This window comes from Maylandia zebra, linkage group LG23 (assembly GCF_041146795.1).
Source record: "Maylandia zebra isolate NMK-2024a linkage group LG23, Mzebra_GT3a, whole genome shotgun sequence".
In the NCBI taxonomy this organism is placed as follows: domain Eukaryota; kingdom Metazoa; phylum Chordata; class Actinopteri; order Cichliformes; family Cichlidae; genus Maylandia; species Maylandia zebra.
Window position 1 is genome coordinate 16,227,627 of NC_135188.1, and position 22,555 is coordinate 16,250,181.

General features: G+C 39.8%; 1 protein-coding gene across 2 annotated transcripts in view; it reads left to right on the forward strand.

Moving 5' to 3' along the window:
• tbl1xr1a (TBL1X/Y related 1a) overlaps positions 1–22,555 on the forward strand; it is a 51,333-nt gene that overhangs the window by 3,597 nt on the left and 25,181 nt on the right. For both annotated transcript variants that reach the window (XM_076880503.1, XM_004552934.5), the window contains exon 2: positions 16,279–16,344. The gene's annotated coding sequence lies outside the window, so the exon portion shown is untranslated. The remainder of the gene's footprint in view (positions 1–16,278; positions 16,345–22,555) is intronic.

Sequence of the window (22,555 nt, forward strand, 5' to 3'; positions counted from 1 at the left end):
TAATCGAGCAGCCCTACAGATGACTATAATGGGGAAATTATGGTTTAGCAGTGGTAGCATGTTCGCAGTCAGGTGGCAGCTACATACTGCCCATCTACCTACAGAGACGTACCATACATAGTACTATAAATGAAAAATCAGTGTGTCACCCGACAAGACAGTGACAGCTATTTTTACAGCTATAACTATCAAATCTATAAACGTGAAGATATAGATACTAAAATTGTGCTACTGTATGTCTCTTTCAGCTCAGCGTATAAAGACAAATCACTTTGTCCTGTACAGTAGCTTGGTGTGACTTTTACTCTCTGTGGAAGTGTCACTGTTGAGTTCACAGCAATCTCAGATATGCGCTTTTATCTTGGTTTATGTGCTGTTATGATCAGAGCTACTCCTCTTTCCTCTGGTTGTATCAGTTCAGTTGTGTTTTTAAAGAACTGAACCACACAACAAGAGAAACCCACCAAAACCTAAAGCTTTGTGTTGATCGTTAAAATTGGGATCACCGCTGAACATGTTATGTGGGTTTTTTGGTTAAAAAAAGACAAAAGAAAGAAGAGCTCATACACAGCATGTGCTGGCCTCCCCTCTGCTCCTTTTTTGCACCCGTTGTAGTGTTTTGCATCGTAAGTCACACCTGAATAGACTCTGAACAGACATCCACAGAGATTAAAATAATAATCCTGCATGTAGGTAGGAGATGGAATGGGAAGGAAACTGATCTTTGAAAGGCTCATAATGTCTGAATCACCTATTTTTACTGTATTTATAGATGTTTAAAATATAGTTCTGTCTCACGTCTAGAACGCATACAAACACACAAGTGTAAATTGGAGCTTAACAGAAATGATGCTAGTTTCTGTACTGTGTCTATTTTGTGTTTCACCATGTGCGTGTCTGCTCTCTCCAAAGATGTAGAAGCACTTTTTCCTCTGTATACATAAAACATGCTTTTTTTAATGCTGCAATGATCCTCTCGAACTAAGACAGTGAGAAACATTGTCTTCAGAAACATTGCCCTCATTGTTTACCCTCATGCAAACGTGACGCATATTGTCTTCAGCAGAAATCCGCATCTATAAATACTTAACCTGAAATTGGCAACTTTGCAGTGGTAAAGCAATTAAAGCAATCTTCTTTGTAGTCTGATTGTCCTTTTGCCTCCCTGTAAAGTTGCCAGTGTCCAGCCAACTGTAGGTTGCCCAAAAACAAGTGAAAGAGAAAGAGTGGGGAGTTTATTTGCCACTTCTAGCTTGAAGAGAATGAACATAGTCTATATCAGGGAGCGGGAGAGGTTCCCTGCTGTAATTAGTGAACATAAGTGTGACCATTAGTGGATGATGAGGGATCGGTGTAGAAGCTCCACATATTCACATTAATTTCACAGAGGACAAAGTTGTGAGCATGAACTTGTTTGTGTGTGTGTGTGCCTGCGCTCTCTCACACACAGGGATGGTATAATAGGTGGAAGTCCCGTTATGAAGCCTCAGGGTGAGCTGTGTGTGTGGAAGCCCAAAGTGAGGAGCGGCTGGCGGATCAGACTGTGAAACTGCACTCTTTGGCTACCAACTTGCAGTTGAGAAGTTGTTAGATAATGAGTATGTCCAGGATAATCTTCATTTCTGAGTAACTGTAATTTACACAATGAACTTAATGTTTTATTCAGTAGGACTCAGACGTAGCGCTTGAGGCCATAAAGTCATCAGGATAGTGTTTACTGAGCTGAGGGATTTGAGGGATCGAACTTCTGTATAACTTAGTCTTTTTGCAACCACAAGGGTCGCTAGAAGGATTGCAGTTAATCAGTAGAATGTAAGTTTAAAGCAGTTCAGCATCTTTTATGTCCATGGTGTGGATGCGCCCACATATGCCCGTGATGTAAGAGGTGGGTGACATTCACATCAACATGAAGCTTTACATTGGAAGATTAGGTTTAATATTTTAATGATAATATTAATGTACTGCATTAAAGGGGGGAATGAGCTACAATTGGCTTGCTTGGTATTATCCAGCAGCTCAACACTATTGGCTTTTTCCCTACAAAAATGTCATATTCAAAACCATCAGGGACGTTTTGGCATTTAACTACAGGAAAACCACCAGAACTGTCATTTATAAAATACCTTTAAGCAGTGTATAATTTATTGTGGGGTTTAAATTACATTTTTGTGAAATGGTCATAGAATAACAGGAAAATGCCTAAATGTGTGTCAGCTACAGTAACAAAGACTCTTTGTCTTAACTATATGTGGACCAAGGAGTGTTTAAACCAGGAAAAACATTGCCTGTTGGTAACTGTGAAACTTGAAACGGCAACATGATGGAGGTTGTGTCGTGTTTTTCTACTTTCACATTTCCTTTCACGCTACCACTATTTATCGATGAGGTAATATAGCTTCTAAAACACGCACTAGAAGAAGCTAGAATGATCTTTAAAACATTATCTTAACTGATAACATGCTTAACTTTGGATTCATCAGTACTTGAGTTTTTTGATAGATTAGCTATGGCATGATAGAAAGCTTTGGGGGCAGGGATAGCTCAGTAGGTAGAGTGGTCGCCCCATGATCGGAAGGTTGGGGGTTCGAATCCACTGAACAGCTACCCTGAGGTACCCCTGTGCAAGGTACCGTCCCTACACACTGCTCCCTGGGCGCCTGCTTAGTGGCTGCCCACTGCTTCACTGCATTTGAATGGGTCAAATGCAGAGAAAAACAAGTAATTTTGCCACGGGGAGCAAATAAGTATACATTATTATTATTATTATTGTTTGAGTGGCTGTAATCAACTTCCTGTAAATTTTACAATTTCCTGAGCTGAAGCACAACATTTCAGTAAACAGGCAGAGATGTGTCGAAATCCCGTTGGACTGTGACAGCTAATTGCCTTGGTAACTGTTTCTAAACTGCCAAGGTTGTTGAACATTCACATACTGGTTCATTTCTCTGATTGTCTTGTGAGCACGACGTTTATGACTGACCCTATTGTGTCTAACACCAGAGTATAAAATAGGACAACAAAGGAAAGCTTCAAGTTCAAGTTGTGATCTTTGAAATATTGTGTGGATGTTTTTAATATGGACTGAATTTGCCTGTTTGTCATTGATATAGTAGAGCACATGCTGAGCATAGGACAGAAGAATAAGGTTTTGCTACAGAGCAGGCAGCTGAGTCATGTTATCTACACAGGACACATTTATTGCTTGGCCTTAATAAATCACAGAGGAAGCGTGGTGGTGGAGTAGTACAGTTATGTAACCAGTGCCCGTCATCAGTGTTGTGAATTGAAAAGGGAAAGACAAAATGGACTAAAGTGCAGTGAGTGAAAATGTCTTCCTTGGTTAGATAATGGCCTGACACGAGATGGAGAGACGCACAAATATGGAACTACCCTGGATCGTGTACATACCTGCCATAACTAAACAATAAGTAGGTCTTATTTCCTCAATGAGTACAGGGTTTGTGTGTATAATTTCTGGGATGTCGGAAACGTAATTTTAATTGACTTGATTGAATTGACCTGGAAATTTACCACAGATAGTTGTTGTATAACATAAGGGGCTTTACGTAAATTAGATCAGTACGTCACTAAAACTGTGAGTTAAACACAGATAAATACAAGATTTGGGTGGTCTATAAATAATGTTGGACAGTAACAATTAGTTTATGCTTTTAACATGATGCATCACGGCCATAAAAGTTCATTATTTACTTCTTTGACTGTTGGGTTCAAAAGGACTTGAGCTGTTAATGGTGTGACATTAACCTCAGCTCAGTCATCCACTGAGTGCTGCTGTCAGCAACATCCTGTGGCATTGCCGGTCATATATGTTTGTCATTCTTGAATGGCGTCAGAAAAAAGAAGATTCAGTGAAAGTGTGAAAGTTACCATGGTGATAATAGCGGGTTAAAATGATAGCGATCTTTGTGGCATTAAAACCTCTGGCTTTAGGGTCAACATATGTCAGATTTTCCCCCATTTCCAGTTCACGTGCTCGTATAGACAGCTCACTGTAGAGGGAAACGAGGAGTATCACCATGGCTACAGTCCAAGATGGCAAACCTGGATGAGAGACTCTCTGGAGAGGCAGCTGAACATGTTGCTCAGATATTTGTCACAATTGTGTAAAGTCGTAACATTGTTCTTTTGTTCTATTAACACTTAAAAACGTTGTTGTGGATGTGGAAATAAAGATTTACAGTAACACTGTGCTATTTACATACTTGAGGTAATTTAGTACCTTTGTGCTTGTGGCACAAAAAACAAATGAATAACACAAAACTTCCTGCTTGTTAGAGCTGACAGGGTAACAAAGGAAATGGGCCTTTGTGTAATGTAATTTGATTCTAAGTGGAGTTTTTCTCCTTTGGCAGGCTTGTGTTTTGTATGGTATTTGATCTGATCACAGAAATTATCCTCCAATACAGTGGTTAGCTATATTTACCAAATAGTTCAAACCTGTTATTTAATTGGTTTAAATTGTAAGTTTGAAGGTCCAGGAGTTAGGTGTGCTTATTATCTTTGAGGACTGTATTCAAAACGCTCTCTCTCTCTCACACACACAGTCATGCTACATGCGCATCCACGCAGATCTGCACCACACACACACACACACACACACACACACACACACACACACACACACACACACACACACACACACACACAGTTGACAGCAGTCACATGGTGTGTGTGGCAACCTCAGGGGTCAAGTTCAACATTGTGAAGAATGCTTGGTGCTCAGCGGCCCCTCCCCCTCTTTACTCAAAAGGCTTTGAAGTTTACAGGCCTGCAGCTCCCTTTCCCCTCTGCTGCAGTGACCCAGGGTGATTATGTATGGCCTGCAGCTTCCGTCCAAACTCTGGGGAAAGTCCCAATCCACAATTTCATTTACCTCATGAGTAGGACTGCTGGATCTTGTGATATATTCCAGTAGAGTATGATATGACTAATAATACCCTGTTAGTAATGAACTATTCCACTGTGCTGTTTATGACGAAAGATTGGGATTTTATAATTTTATGTTTTGTTAGTTTGGAATGTACTGCATGCTCTAACAAAAACTAGAGATCAGTAATAACATGGTGGCTGCTTGACATCGAAAAAGAAAGTAACTTTTAGTTTGTATTTAGGCAAACAAGAAAGAGTTTTTATACCTCTTAATGAGACCTTGATTTTCTTCTAATAGTACCTTCTCCATATGAGATTGTCCTAGCTGAACTTAGGCCTAAGCACAATCTGACTTCATGTTGCAACAATACTGATAAAAATTGCTTACTGTGTTTTAAAAAACTGCATGAAAGTCTTATGCCTTAGTGCATGTTACAGACCACAATTTAGCGCCACCTTTGTTTTGAGAACAAGAGCAAGACGACATCTACAACCAGGGCTTCTGTGTAACACAACAAAAAGAAAAGGAGGCACTGCCGCCAGTGGTGCTTTAGATATAAATAATTTATTGTACTGGAATCTCTGAGTCCACTGAAGTGGCAAAATAAAACAACAAAAGATGCCCACTATCATTAAACGGAGACCTATCGTTGAATTCATTCCTAGTTTTGATGTGCGGAAAAATTGTGCTTTGATTGATTTTTCCATATGTGCCAGTATCATTTCAAAATTGTATTTAATATCAGATTCAGTTATTTTATTTACAGCTACTTAAATTTTCTTTCTGTTAAAACAGCATTGAAGAATCAGTACACATGCCAGCTGCAGTTTCTTGTAAATTGTGCAAACAGATGTCTGTGGCCTTAAGTTCTTGATGCATGGCAAACACAGCCAGCTGGCGGGACAAACACATGGTTTATACTTTTAAGTGAAGGGTATGCAGAGGCTTTCAGGTCTTTTTTTGCTAGACTGATAAGGAATGTGAGCTCAGGGATGACTATAATTTGGGGAAAAGTATAGAAAGGGTTCCGATCGCAGCTGTGATAAAGTCCTATCTAGGAAATGCAGGAAAGTTATTAGCAGAGCTTTGGTATGTTCACTGTTTCAGTTGAACTTTCACAAAGATTGGTCTATTCCTTGCCATTACAAGTACAACCAGGAAGAGTGCAACACTGAAGTAAGGATAATTTTGGTCTGTTGCAACCTTTAGTTTAGCTGCTGTGGGTCATGCAGACTTTGGATTTGATAGCGAAACTGTTTTGGGAAACAATGAGTTGCTTGAAACTGTGTAGCTTTATATTAATCATTTTAATTACCTAAAGTCTGAAAGTAAACACAAAAATGATCTGGCTGGAGCAGACATGCGCTCGAGTGTTGTTGACTGAAAGTCTAGTAGTTGTTTTTTTTAGATTCTTAGCTGAATCTAAAAGCTCATCTCCAGGAGATATGGTGGAGCATGGCAACAAGAGACATGATGGGCAACATAATGGTAGCTTCATCCATCTTAAATGTTGTAAATCGACTGGTATTCATAAATCCATTTGCTACTCTTACTGAACACTCAAAGCTGTTCTACACGACATGCTGCATTCACCCTATTGAGTCTATTGAGGAGGTGGTCTATCTTTTCTTTTATCTCTTTTTTCCAGCTTAATTTAGAAAGCCTGCCTTCAGAAATTACTGAGTTTATACAGCTAGTGTTAATCTCACGGATTAATCTTCTGCTATAGAGCTGTAGTTGAAAAATGTGGCATTTTTAAAAATTTGGATCTCATCTCTATGAGTTAGCGTGACCCATGTTAGCCATTGCAACTGGTTAAAATATAAAAAAAAAACATGATATGAATGTAATATTGCTAGGATATAAATATCCTACCATTAGTGGCATTAGTTGCTAATTTTACTTGGCGCTTACCAGCTCATTCATCAGCTGACTCATCCAGTGCAATCATATTCATGAAGACATACAGCATGGTCTCTACAACCTGACCCCTCTGACACTGATAGACTCATTCACCTTCCTACCCTAATGTGCTATATTTCAGATACTCATTTATCTTGAATGTTCATTTAGGTTTAATAAATGAGGCTGAGGCCTCCCAGCAGAGATGGCTTTTCTACTTGGCTTCTTGGAGAGCTCTGTCAAACAGCAGGTGCTTTTCTGACAGATCTAACATTAAGACAGTATTTTTGCAAAGGACCAACTCCATGACATGAGCCTCTGATTGAACCACATGGATCCGAAGAGATGTTAAACTGTGAATGGAATGCTCACTTTGCTAATTGGCTCACAGGAACGCCCCAGCACAGCTGCTGTCACAGTGTCAGCAGAAAGAAAAGACAAAGGGCCACTGGGGCATTCCACGCCTTCCAGGTCCCGGGTTAACCCGCCAACACAGGAACGCCACGCCGCAGCTGCACTGTGGGTGCAGATTTTATCATGTTGCAGGAACTGCTTGACTGACTGTTCAGCCTGTTACACTACTTTTTTTTTTTTGGCAAGCGTGTTTGATGTTATCACTGGTGTCGTAGTGAATGCTTAGCATTGCTGGAATCTGAGAAATGAGGTTGGCCTTAATAAAACTGGAGCAAACCGATAGTACAGAAAATTTACAGGTCAGTTTTATACACTGCAGTTTTAATGCTTTTTCACTGCAGCAAAGAGCAAGTTAGTGGATTGTTTCTCAAGTTTTTTTTTAATTATTATTTTTTGTGTGGCTTTCGAACATTAAACACGTTACACCTGCATTAATGGCTATTAATGAATGCCAGATTAAAGCACGATCTGCTTTAAAGGCTCAGTCAAGTAATAAGAGAAATGGAAGTAGTAATGTTCTTTTTTTGTTCATGAGCCAATCATCAACAACTATAAGTCATTGATTTATTACCGTAAAGTGTTTCTATTTGTGTTCATGTGCTTGGGTGTGGCTTGGATTAATATTTTATCTGGTTTGTGTTTGTTTCATCAGTCAAATGCTTCTGGCTCTTATCTGTAAATGGACGTTTTTTTACATTGCTTTGCTTTACTATCTGTAAATGCCATTAGCCTCTCAGGGACTGCAGGAATTTGGCCCATATGGCTAAATTGGGCATATTTATATAATGGAACTTTGTTCTCATGTGTATAATGTGGATTTTCCCTTTTTGAATCAAATAAACATGAACCCAAGGTCCAGGAACTGGGTTATGATCCAAAGGATGGCTTTAGAGAAATATTACCTCCTTTATTAATGCTGCCTAAATACTTATGATCTGGTTAGCTGCAAAAGCCACGCTTCTCAACACACCAAGGTGAAAAAGTAGCATTAGTGAAACGCGTTCACATGTAAAGATGCCTGATGGATTTATTTGGTGATGAAGCAAGTCTGGCAGAAGTTTTAAAGACTGCACAATAAAAACTTCCCTTTGCTCTGAAACAGAAAATACTGGGCATGTTCAAATCAGGGATTCTGCTTGTGCAGTGCCAGAGTGTCCAATAATACATAACGATATGAACGGCGACTTACTCTTTCATATCTTCTTATGTGTGCCCTTCTTTGTGCTGAGTGTGTTTTCTTATCTGATGTGTCTTCTGCATAAGCGAAAAACTGCAGACTGCATCATACTTTTGCATCTCCTGTGGTCGACATAGCATGATGATGATTTAATGTAGAATCTTGAAGAAAACAGAACAAAAACAAGGTTTTATTAGCCATGGCTCCATTTGAATTTTTACTTTATTTTTGTTTGTTTGTTTACACTTGTCTTTTTCTAAAAGAGTCGGAGACAGTTTTGATTCGAAGCCAATATATTAAAATATATATTTTTCATTAGGGTGATCATTTTAATCACCAAAAACTACAGCTTAAGCTAGCTTTGGGTTCGGCCTTTAGTGGACATGATGTTAATTTTGGACCAAACAGATATTGTGAAGCAAAGAAGACACAGGGCATATTGAGTAAATCTCATATGTAAGCACATCTCGTCCAGCTGAAGTGATACACTGTGTGGAAGCCTCAGCCACATCTGTTTGGTCCTGGTCTGTCATTAGAGGATCCAAACAGGTATGCTGCCTCAGGCAGAGCAGCTGTAGCAGTGATCATCTTTGAGTATCTTCTCGGGTTAAAACCAGAAAGATGCTCTGAAACATCTCTACAGTGTTTCGTTTTTGCTGCTCACCTGTTGTGGGATTCAGGTATGGAGTAAAATAGAAAATACTGTGACCAAACAGCAGCCCGCTAAGTTGGCCTCCCTGAAATTATTTGTGAGACTAGGAGAAATCCTAAATTGTAAATTCCAACTTTGCTCTTTAACCTTCCATCCATTTTCTTTTCTTCAGATCACTCACTCTGCTCTCTCCTAATTATTTATTGTTATTTTATAGAAGAATTCACTGTATTTTTGTCTGGAGCTGACCAGCACAAATTTAATAACCTTAAATTTGTGCTGCTAACGTCTGAGGTCAAACACTAAACTTATTACGAGTATCCAGATCACGAGGATGTCATTTTACACACACCAGCTTTACTGAAATATGAATTTCCATAATTCCCAAGAGGCCCAAAATGACCCACAGCGTGTCCCAGACTCTAACAAGCTCCCTGTGATTCTGGTTTGCTCTGTCCAGGGTTTGGCCCTCCTCTGTACTTGAGGAGAGAAGGAGAAAGCTGAGGTGTGTTTAAGCCCAGCTAAATGTCATGGGATCCTGTGCTGTGATATATTGCATTGCATTATTATCAGGGATTGTCCGGGCTTAGCATTGTTTTAGTAGTTGATGTTTTTATCTGTGATTCTGGCATAAATCTGAAGGATCTGCAGTTGGTTGAGCTCATCTCATATGGCCTTGGATCAGACAAAAGAAAACCGATCTCATCACGGATTAGTGGTATTAACAAGGACTTGGGCATATGACCCCTGTTTATGATGCAGCACTGTTGTTGAGTGAAAGGCCTGCGGCCCATTTTTGGGTTATGTTTTTTTTTTTTTGCTGTACATGACGTGGATTTCAGAGCATGGTATTGGAGAGAAGGGATATTAAAAGGTTAATAAATGACCTTTGAACTAGGGATGCAACAAAATCAGCAAAAAGAAACAGAAAAGACAGTGGTGGTGGATTTTTTTTTACAGACCGATACTTACATTTTGATCTTAAAATCAGATATTTGGCCAGTCTCTTTTTTTTCTTTTAAATACATGAAAATCCCACCGCCTGTCTCTGCTCCGATCAGGTGGTTGTTGTGTTTGTTGCATTCCAAATGTGTGTTGCTAACGTTAGACAGAGTTCTCTTTTGGACAAACCGTGCTGTGTTAACAGTTGTAAGGTAGTTGAGGGTTTTTTATTTTTTTTAAATTTCCATTTCTTGGCTGTTATGAATGCCGATGCCGATATTTCAGCAAATCACTAATAAATTGATGCAGGTCTAAGAGGTGTGCAGTTAGCAGTTAGGTGTATTTTTTTTAGGTGTTAATTAGGGCTGCCACGATTAGTCGACTATTAAAATCGTCGACGCATAGTTTGAAGCTTTCTAAGATCCCAAAAGACGCAGCAATAAGTAGTAGGATTTAAGAGTGTAATAACGGACTGAAACAGAAGATGGCAGCACTGCATGTACAAGGATGCCAGCTGCCATTAAACCCCGAAGAAGAAGAAGGAGCTGTGTCCCAGAATTCATAGCGCAGCCCAGCTCAGTTTCCAACAATGGCGGCAGCTAGTTAGTTTTAATATTACTCTTATTATTCTTTCTGGGTCACAAAATAAACGTTTAACATATTTTCAGGCAAGAATGTAGCTGTGGAAACCTCAAATATCTGCTCAGTTTATCAAGACACCACATATTTTCAAAAGCACTCCGACGTTTTCGGAGATGTCTGTTACCCACCAGCTCGATAGCTAGCCGGGGGCAAGGCTCACTAGAGCCCGTGAGAACACCGGACTCCTGGCAAATTTTCAAACCCACCATATTGTTTGGCTTTTTTTAAGTATTTTATTTGTTCCTGAGTAAATCGGTTTGGCTGAGATTAAAGTTATAGTTTTTACACAGCTGAATAAACGTCAAGCAGACAGCTGATTATCAGAAGTGTGAGATGCTCGAGAATATACTCCGGTGTCCTGTTATATTTTAGATAGCAAGGAGTTTATTAAACTTCACCGAAACAATCTGCAGATTTCATTAAAATTTAATAAACTATCATCTTGTCTTTATTTTTAGTTAGCACATACCATAAACACTTCAAGCTGTAAGCTAATGATAGTTATATAAGAGCAGATGCATGCTGGTGCAATAAGCTGTACATTTTACATCCATGATGCATGATCTGATTGGTCGACTAATCGCAAAAATAATTGGTGACTAGTCGACTATCAAAATAATCGTTTGTGGCAGCCCTAGTGTTAATTATATTTCTGTAGTAACCTGTGACCTTCATATTCACATATCCAGTGTGTGGCCTTAGACTGTACTAAGTCAGTATGACTTTAGTTTAAATTATCTTTGGGCCGAGGGTCCCCTGCAAGGAAACAGGGACGCTTTATGACAAAAAGCTGTGCAAAAAAAGACAGTATTTTTAAAAAAAATGTATTATTGTGTTCTCATAAACATTGGAAATTAAAATGCCATCAATTGGCCACCCTGAACCAGACCCAGCAGAGCTGGTTCATGTGGCTGCAGAGCATCAGAAGGACTACTCTCCCACACAGTGGAGTTACTGTCCAGCAGCAGGACAGGTCATTATTGTTCTGTTGTAATTTTTGTAAAGAAAGCATACTTGCGTTCCCTTTCACACATCCGGCCCTTCTGCTAACACCACAAATGCAATCCAATTCTGTGAGTAACTGAATCCCACATAAGCTTTTTAGGCTTCTGTGAGTGACCAGGAGAATCCTTCCACAGCTTTCCTGTCAGCTTCACGCACACATAAACAACGTTAGGTGAATTATTGATCCTGTTTGGTGGATTCCTCCAATTTTATTGAAATGAATGGACCAGGTTAATATAAAAGAAGAAATATCCTGGCATTCTCTGTTTGTAATAATTGTATATGAGAAAAAATTGTTTGTTTGTTTTTGTTTTTTTTTTTGTTTTTAAGTCAGCACAAGCGCACTGCAATCCCAGAGTGGTATCCATTCCAAAATTGCCTCACAGCCCAGTATTGCATTAGCATTACCACTATAGCTACATCTAGATACAAGGCTGGCAGTTCAGCCTGTGATTGATCAGTGGAAGTGCACTGTCCTGTGGCAAATCAAAATGAAACTGCCAATAAAGACACAAGCTTCATGCTGTGTCATACTGCCCTGCAAAAATAACAGTAGCCACGGTAGTGACAGTAATATGAATCGCTGGCAGTGTTGTCGCCATCTGTAAGCTTCCATACGGTATATAGTAGAACTGGCATACTGGGACTGGAACATCGGCGCTCTTTTCTTTCACAGCAACAAAGCTGTCAGCAACAAAAACACACAACAGCACACACCGTGCTGTGTTTAATAGAAAGGCCGCTGTGGCTTTTTTTTTTTTTAGCACCTCCATCACAATTGTTGGAGCTCACTCTTGAGGGTTTATACTTAACATTTCTGGACCAGATGGAATATGTGTGCATAATGTCAGAGGACTTGGAAAAACATGGCTTAGCTTGTAAATGAAGTCACACAATTTATATTTCAGATTCCTCAGCCTGATTTCTAGGCTCAGCATTTGGTATTATCATAGCATTTCTTTCTCGACGGCATTGGTAAAGGCTCTTAGGTGGAAACTGAAATTTTGATAACGTTTGGATTGCGGAACTGTGGCGTGTAATACAAAGCAAGTTCATACCAATTATGCTAATGTTATATTTTCCGTATCTGACTGAACTTCCTCTAAATCTTAATTTCTACTGTAGTGGATCTAGTAGCGCCTGTGGTGTAGTCTAAAAAGTGGGAGCATTCATACTTGTGCGTAGCGTCCCTGCATTGCGCTGCCATAAAACACTATTTGCCAGCGGAGTTTCTTTCTTTGAGTTGTTCAACTCTTTTCCAGTAGATTTAGCCAGAAATGCATAGTAGGAAGGAGTGGCCCACACAGTCGTTATAGCACTGAACATATCACTGTTAAACACATCACTGATAAGCCATTAGTGTTGCGTGGTATGCTGATGCTAGAAAAGTGTTGCAACCCTTGCGCTCAAAAGTTGTACTATTGTCAGTTTTATTTGTACCACTACTTTAACAAAGAGTTTATTAATAGGTAATTAATGGACTTGACGCTTGATAATTACTGCTGTGAGTGAGAGGGATGTCAAGGCATGTGAAAGTCACAGGAGTAAAGGGATATAGAACACATGGAGGAAGAATAAAATCCAGAAAACCAGTCCTTAGTCTGGGCAGGGGTTATATACAGAAAGGTAGTCAGAGAATACAGAAAAAATGTCTAAATGTCCTGCACAAGAAACCCAAAGACTAGAAAACAAGTTACACAATGAAATGCCCTGAAGGCTTGACTAGCAGTAACAAGACAATCTGTCAAGTGGAAGGTGAAAAACGGGAGGTGGGAAGAGTCTTTGGACAGTTGGACATGTATAAACAGGTCAACCAGGGTAGACAGCAAAAAATCCCACAATGGTGCCCAAGTTCAGAAGCAAAAAAAAAAAAAAAAAAAAAAGAGGAAAATTTGAATCTCAAAACTGAAAGAAAAAACAATCTAAAACCCACACAATAATTCAATATACCCAAAGCCAAATCTTTGGGCGCAGGCCTAGAGAATCTGTCTGGAGAAGAGCAAGGAAATGGTGGTAATCTCTGCACTACCCTAGTGCCATCCCGGGCCAAAACCAGAGTATTTCCAGTGGTGAGAGTGTATCTGAGGCAGACTATTTCCTGTTGCGTGTTACATGTATGAAAGGGCAGCTTTGGATGATGTCCCAACCTGATTTTTCTAAAACTGTCCAGCTTTGATGTGTGAAAATGGCTTATGTAACAGGAGTGCGGTTGATTTTGTAACAATATTCTTTTAATCAACAATAATAATGATGTAATTTTAAATAATCCTGTTATTAAATGGCATAAACCAGGGACATTGTATTACTGTGTATCATGTAAAAGCTTTTAATGAAACTGTGAGCTTGACCTAATACAGAGTAATCTCATTATTACTGTTTGGGTTAGGGTTCATCGTCACAGAGACACCCACATGGATGAAAACACAGATGACTCAATACAGGTTAAGGTCTGGACTTTATAGTTTTGCATCTAATTTAAAATTCTGGTTAATGAGACCAGTCTTTCAAAAGCAGTATACAATCTATGTAGGCAGTTAAACTTAAAACTGACATTTTAAAGTGAATTAAAAAAGAAGAATTTTAAGTGCTGTGTTGTCTAACCCATTATTCCTTTTCTTTTCCTGATATTTCAGGTATTCTGTGGTGTTCCTATAGATTCTGTACTAACATATTTATGTTGAAATTGTATTAAACGGATAATTTTGGTGTTGTGACATTCTAGTCAAACCCAGCTACTCCCACTCAATTTCTTTGTTCTTAGGTTATCGCTGTTTTTGCTCTGCGGCTCTACTACAACCTCACCACCACTTTATAGAGCTAGCAGAGTCAGATGAATCAATGGAAACAATGACTAAAAGGAGAAAGGCACAGAGGGAATTAAGGTCAAAGAAAACAGGGGAGGAAGCAGCAAGCTGGGAGGAGGAGCTTGAAAAGACAAATCTTAATGTTCAGTGATTTGCAGCACACAGAATTATGCAATCCAGTAACAGTCAAGCATCACCTCAGTCTGCAGCTTTCATAATTACCACAGGGCCGAATCCCAGTTTCTAAAAATTGAACATTAAATACTTTACATTGGAAATGTGGGCAGCGAGCAGGCTCCCCTGGTGTGCTGTTGTCTCCATCTGCACTCAGACTAAAGAGGTGAGCCATTGTTCAGATGTCTGAATGAGTGTCAGTCACATGGTAAAGCCATTCAGTTGCCATGTGCTGCTGGCTGACACAGTGAGCTTTTTTTTTCATGTTCAGTTCATTGCATTAGCGAGGTATCATTTTACATTTTGATGGTTTTTACCAATGTGGGTGCAGACGGTGAAAATATTTCCTCTCACACCGGCAGACGGGTGCTGGCTGTTTCTGGGAAGTGATGCATGCAACGAAATCTGTTTAAAGGGTGAACTATGGAGTTTTGATGTTAGCAAATCCAGTAATGCTGCGTTGATTTTATTTTCTGAAAAAAGTTAAAACCAGCACTGTTAACATTCTCTGTTTGTCTTTCTGATAAATTATGAGAAATGATACCAGGAGTAAATTTACTGCTCAACAATCCCTTCAGTCTTATTTTGAAAGTTCAGTTGGTGGTAATAACTAGCCTGCTTGGTGGCTAAGTTGCTGTTGTGGCGCTCCTTAGTATGATTTACCTGCATCTGGTCTTGGATTCGGTGGACTCCAGTCCTACTGTCTTGGACCACAGTTGGCAAAGGTAGTCGTCGTTCTCATCTGGGAATGCACAGCTAGCAGAGAACTCCAGCCAGAACCTGCAGCTTGTTGAGAACTGGATCACGTGTCGCTATGCCCAGTTTACCAGAGCAGAACATAAATTACAGCTGCCAGCTGCAGACTATTTGCTGGATCACATAATTTCTAAATTAGAAACTATTAGAATTATTTGATTATTAATTTGTGCCTCCTTCTGCATGCCCACATGTGCAGATATGCACCACCACCACAAATCAGTGGAAAGCAATAAATAATATGAGACATTGCGTGTGTTACATTGGATGCTCATGCATCCTAATAGTGCAATGGATCTTTTTTTCTATTTTGTGTGTTTTTTTTATTAAAGGTTTTTTTTGTTGTTGTTTTTTAAAAAAGTAGTGAAAAATTAAAGGTTAGTAAAAATTGTGAACCCTAAGAAATGTCCACGTGCATTTGCTAGTATGCAGCATAACACAGTATATAACATTGTCCAATTGGCTCTGCATCAGGTTCGGGTCAAAAACTTGAAGGGGTGCATTTAATAGATCCAAGGTAGATTCAGAGGCATGTTCCTGCATTATTATCCCTCATGAAAATATTTCAAATTTGAAAGATGCAAATGTAGTTCTTTATTTCTCTTCATGAGCTCCTTTCAAGTGCAGTAAATGTGCAGTTTCCACACTTACAGAAGGTTGTGTGAACTGATAAATAATTCAAATTTAAGATGTGTTCACTCCCATAAATAAACCCTCCACTTTACTTTTGATGCCTTTTAGAAATGTGTCACATGATGCTTGTACAGGCCGTGTATAGACACTTTGCAGTGAATTCTAAAACTTATGTTTTAAATGTCGAACACATGCTGTGATATATGTTGTTTTCTAATTGCATGGTTGAAAACCTCACCTCCATTCAGAGACCATTAACTGAGTTTGTAACTGCTTCTTGTTGCAGGTTCTGAGCACATGGTACAAGGTCCTGACTGAGTACACTGGTGGTGCAAACAGACTTACTGCTGTGGTGAGTGATCTACAGCCAGGCTGCATTTGAACATGTTTCTATCTGCATAGCTTATGCAAGTTTCAGATCCTGGATCTTAAATATCCCCAACTCTAATAGGACTGGAAAAAAAAACCCCAAAAAATAAACCAAGACAGTGGTTTTCACAATAATAGCTTTTGAATTGTCATCACTTCCTTATTGATTTTGGGTTTTGTAGAATGTAATATTCTTGCTCATATGTATTTTCCCTCTTAGAAATTACGTTTTAGGCAGGCATGATGATTTTCTTTTTCATGTGCCATGTATTCTGGTTGTATAGACGCAGATGGAGGTAATTCTACACCAGTGGCATGTTGCACGATTCAAACTAATTGCACAAGAGTGCAAAAGCATATATTTAATGGATAATAATTCTATTTTAGCAAGATTCTTATAAAAAACAAAAAGCATGTGTTTGAAGTACTTCTCAAATGGCTGGTTGAAAGGAGTGGATGGATTGGTAATGTTGTTAGTTTTGTTTCTGTTTTCTTAAAGGTTATTTTTGATCTTTTGTTTTCATCTGATTAGATCATAAAAGCAGAAGGGAACAAGAGGAAAGATTGTGATATGACGCACACTGATCCTGAGGGTTGTACTATCAAGGTCAACATAGCGAGACTTTCGTGTGCTCAGCAAGACCTAAAACTGCAGCCAGACATGAGTATTATGTTGGTTGCTATTAATTTTCTTTGTGAACTCAGGTTTTTGGCTTCAGGCTCTGAAATGGGGTTGTTAAATGTATCTTTTGAAGTTTTCTTTTTAAGAGTGCATTGGTGACAGGAATACGGGGGGGGGGGGCACGAATCTGGCTGTAATGAACGTGAGCTGTAATGGTGCGCCATTTAATTCTTCTGTTTGCAAAGGTCCAATTAAGTGGTGCCTTCTTCAGTCAGACATCATTAAAAACCAGTATTATTATAAGCTTTGACACGGCTGCACAGCTTAGCAAAGGAGAGTGGGAAATCACTTTTTTACAAAGTGAAAATTAAATAAATTTTATTGATTCATATTTTTGCTGGTAAATGGGCTACAAATAGACTATTTGTGTCCTGTTAGATACAGTTCCAGTGGTTAAAACCAGAACTGGCAGCAAAGTAGGATTTTTACATTTGCTGCATAACTATGCAGCACGGCTTCCTTCTGCAATATTACTAAGATACAACCGAATGGCTTGCATATATCAAACAGTTTCCTTCAGCCGAGTATCTATATTGCACTTGCAGCATGTCGCAGAGAAAAAGTCTGAAACTCTTGCCATAATGTCAGCCTAACCTGGTAAAGCCACATTTGTGACACTGAAAACTCAACACAGCTCACTAACCTGTTAATCCTGTACTGCAGTACTTTCCTCGCAGGTGTAATCAGACTGCAGACATCAGTTATACTAGTTTTTTCTTTGGCTAGCTGCTAGCAGCATGCGATGTGGTTCAGTATGGCCTCAGTTTTGGAGCCCTGATTCCTGTATGTTATACTGGAATCCAAAAATTACTTTATTTTTATGACTGTACCGAGACCACTTCATGAGTCCAGTGTGATTCATCTGGACTGAACAAACAGGTTTCAAATTTCCCCAAGGCTTACTGGCAGTTAGTCGCACACAAGTGTCATTGTTCCCCCACTGTTTTCCTGTTGTACTGAGTTTATTTTTGGTCTTTAACCACTTGTGAAAGTCAGAAAGTGTGAAAGCGTCTGTTTGAGTTCCACTGGAGGAACAGACCCCTCTTCCTGTTTTGTACCATTGAAGAATCCAGCAGGTTTCCTGTGAACCCTGCCCAAAAACGCACTGTTGCTAGATAGGACTCACATCCAGGTTCTTGGTTGTGCTTGTTTAAGTTCACATGGCAAGTGATTTTGTGCTAACTTTCTGACATTGTTGGTTCGGTTTTCAGGTTGAATCGCAATGTTTTGCTCTGACTTGCTAAAAACTCCTCTCACCCACTTTAACAGTTAGCTACGTTAATGTCAGGTCAGCCTCGCTGGAAGGCTTTGTTTTCTCCACTGTAGAGCCCTCAGCTCTGCTTATTTGTTTTATTCATGATGCTACAACTCGGCACTGGAGCTCTTAGTCACCCAGTGAGTGTGTTATTTACATAAAGAGCCTATAAGCACTGGTACAGAGTTTACATTTTCATATCAGAAACCAAGAAGCAAGTCATTTTGCAAATAGTGTTTTCTGGTGTGATGTAACGTGCAGCGGTTGAACTGCTTGAGGAAGGCGGTGATGTCAGGGGAGCATGTTGGAGTGTTTTTTTGTTTTTTGTGCTGAGGATGACATGTAACTCAGTGGTGCCAAACTACACACCCAATTTGTTTATGCCCTGCAGAAACCTTTTACTAACAACTTTAATTTCACTCTGAATGCCAGTATTGTTTCTCACATTTAAAATACTTTTTGTCACCCCAGGAGCGAGGCGATACGACATCCGTGTCTGGTTTTAGGAGAATTTTGTCAGGATGTCATTTCTCTTCTGAATTTTGACGAGTCTTTAGAAAACCCGGCTTCTGATTTTAGCTTGTGTTTTGTGTTTTTATTAATGCACTTGTGCAGAACACTGTGTTGCTCTCACAAGGCTGTTGTATGTAACAGGAGAAGAAAGCCTTTGTTCTAAAATGATTCAGCCCACTGTATTGATCGTGTGTATCACTTTGCCTAGAAACCAGCGCGAGAGCTACTCTTCCAGAATGTGCCCCCATTTCTGAAATCACACCACAAATATTTCAGAGACTTGTCCATTAGTGTGTCCTGAAGGGACTGCAAAATTCCACACCTCCTGCAAAGGATGTGTCTCTGGTTAACCCTGAAGCTCAAACCCTCGTTTAGTGAGAGAGCAGAAAAATCAGAGTTGAATGAAAAGATATAAAGCGAGATAGCCGAATACAGATCATGCATGGCGGATAGAAGGTGAGATTAGTTTCGCCACAACTCTTTTTTTTTTCATCTGTAGACATCTCCCTCAGTGGTTTATATCTCTGTAAGGACTGTGCAATAAAATACAGCTTTGGCTACACAGAAGAGAATTACTACAATGGTGACTTGAATTTTATCGTTGTATCATTTCAGCTAAATTTGAACAAATACAACTTCTCTAGGTAGATTTCCCCACACGTAGTCTTTAGTTGGGTAGGCCACCCAGGTATAATAATGGCCACCAAAGCATACCAGCTTGGCTTGGACCTACTGGCCTCGTGTTTTCTTTATGAGCCGGCCCACTGGCTAGGTAGCCTTTGTGATGTCCACCGTAGCTTTCAGCTGCTTCCCCCCCAAGAACTCATCCAGCAGTTGGGTGAACTCCAATTCGACTATCTTTGATTGCAGTTGGTATTGATTCTTCTGTCCAGAGATCTGCTGCAAGCTAATGTGCCACTGTGGCAAACTTAAAGAGGCTGCACAGAAGGAGGACTGCCAACAGCAGCATTTAAATTGGTCCTCTCTTTTCCAGAAATGCATTTTTGAGCCATATCAGCTCTACATGGTCCACAATAGAGGCTCATTGAAGAGGCAGACAGTTATATTGGGCAGATATTCTCTGTCTTTCTTCCACAATGTACATGGCAAATATACAATAAATAGGACTGGGTTCAAATATTCTAGGTTCTTTAAATCTACTGTCCAGTTCAAGTGAGTGTATGGTCTTTCTGAATGGCCACACCAGAAGGCTGATTGAAAAGCAGTCATCACAGAGAGTGAAGACTAGGGATGGGTACCGGTGTCCGGTGCCATCATGGCATGGTTCTGACATAAACGGTAGTAACCAGACCGAAAAGCAGCGCACATTTTGGTGCTTTATTTGGGTGCTTTTTTTTCCTGAGCTGTGATACACTTCTAGCCAATCATTTTACGTTTCCGAGGATAGTAGGCGGGGCCAGGTACGTACGTTCTGTTAGAGCAGAGCTACAGATTAAAAATGTCCAAGGCGAAGCGGTCAAAAGTCTGGCTGTACTTCACAGCAAAATATGCAAACTCAGCAGCCTGCAACAAGTGCTTTAAGCTGATACTGTGATACTGTCAAAGGAGGTAACACCAAGAATCCGATTAAACAGCTGGCGACGCATAGCGGTTTTTTTAAAAGCCGAGAAATGCGCCGTATTTGATAGCTTGCTGCGAGACCTCACACCGTGCACGTCGGGTGGGTTGCCAGTTATCGGACCCGGAGCAACATCCCCCAAAAACCCGAAGAACAGAGTCCTGGCCCCTAGCCCTGCCAGTGTAGCAGAAATGATGACGGATGATGATGGCAGCAGCAGCCATTCTTCTCTGCATGAGTAGCTTCATGTTGTTCGTGTGTAATTTACGTTGAGTAGGCTAACCACGTTATTACATTAATGCATGTAAGGTGAACTAGCAAACATCATCATAGCTACATGCGGCTGTCTTCTTGTTTGATGGCAGATGCTCCCTTCACCCTGGCCAAAAAGGCTAAAATGACCAAAGAAAAAGTGGGAAACAGTTAAACATGAGAGGGTTTAAGTTTGTGGTTTTTCCATTGTTTAAGCACTGCTTCCAGCCAAGAGTGATACCATATATGCCACATAGCTGCAGAAAAGGCACACATTGTTATCTTTTTACAAAAAAAACCCAGCTGAACATGAGAGGTTTTTGGACAAAGTTTGTGTTCTCCATTCTTTAAGCACCGGTTCGAGCACCGTTTAAGCACCGGCACCGTTTCAAAAGTACCGATTTGGCACCGGTATCGGATAAAACCTAAACGATACCCATCCCTAGTGAAGACGCTTCCTAAAATGCAGATAATGGAGCATGCTTCCAGACAGACATTGATAGAGATGTATTGAGCTGTACTCATGAACTGTGACACATAGTTGAGTAAAAAATGGGGAAGAAAGAGGGTTGGAAAGAGAAAAACTTCTGTCTCCTCTTTTACATTCACACGGCTGGCCCATAATTGCATGAAGTTTGAGTGAATGTTGGGTTGTCTGCTTCAGGAATGTTAGAGAGCAGTGTGGACAGGCCATAATATCACTGCCAACTAAACCCTAGTCTCCGCAGTAGCTCCTTTAAACACTTCTTTGGCATTCTGCTTCTTGTTAAAATGCTCACTAAATCATATATCTGCAATAGGTCGGCAGCCTTAACATGAAATTTCCCCTTGTGGGACTAATAAAGGTATCTTATCTTATCTTATCTCTGAAAACTGCAAATAATAAAAGTTGGTGAATGCCAAAGCATTGGCGAGTGCATCTGCTCGTTCAGGCACGCTCGACCACCTGCCAAAAGAAATATTCTACATATCTTATGTTTGCTAGTTGGACAAATTGATAAATATAGACCTTCATGTTTTACATTAGTAGCATCGTGTTGGTGTTCACAGTGCTGACTTCTGCAGGAATAGAGGGAGCTGGAGATTCCAGGAGACAGCTAGTTATTATCTCCCTATATTTTTTAAAAGTTATTCCTTTTTCAAAAGAACATTGATTTGCAGAGTTTTCAGACATGTTTTAGAGTCACTGTGTGAAGTTAATTCATGCTAGCTTTCAGCCTTTGAGAGCTTTGTTCCCCTTCTACAGTCATCGAGTAATGCATAATCCTGAAGCCTAAGTACAAGAGTAGAGAAAACACACCACAACAGACCTTTAATAGATATTGCAAAAATGTCCGGCTAGTCCAGCTGCTGCAATATTTCCCAACTTAAGCACGTCATTAGTCGTCTTGCACCAAATACCACATCTAGATGCATGCTAAATTTTTTTTAAGCTACCAAATTCACTCCAACAGCGTAACCACATGTGGTCAAGTTCTCAATGGCACTACTTTTGCTGATAATACTGATCCAGATCTCTATCAGCATCTGTGTACAACTGTCAAATGTTGCATCACACAACAAAAGGTTACAAGTCAAATGCTTTCTTAGATGAAAGATGTTGACGTGTATCGGTGTGTCGAGGCCTGTGATAATATTCTTGCCCTACCTCTGTTTCTTTTAAGAAATCAGGACATAAATGATTGTTATATATTTACAGATGTAGCCTTCCTTTGCTTTCAAAGTAAGTCTCTCTGATACAACCAGGTTTTATCAGTTCAGTTCAGGCAATGTGAAAAACAAATCACCCTAATATAACCCAGGTTAGAGAGTTTGAATTCTGCTAACAGTGTTTAGAATAAGCCACATTTGTTTTCCCTGTATTCACTATTTTGCATTTACAGATCAATGAGTTATACTTGGTTGCTTATACA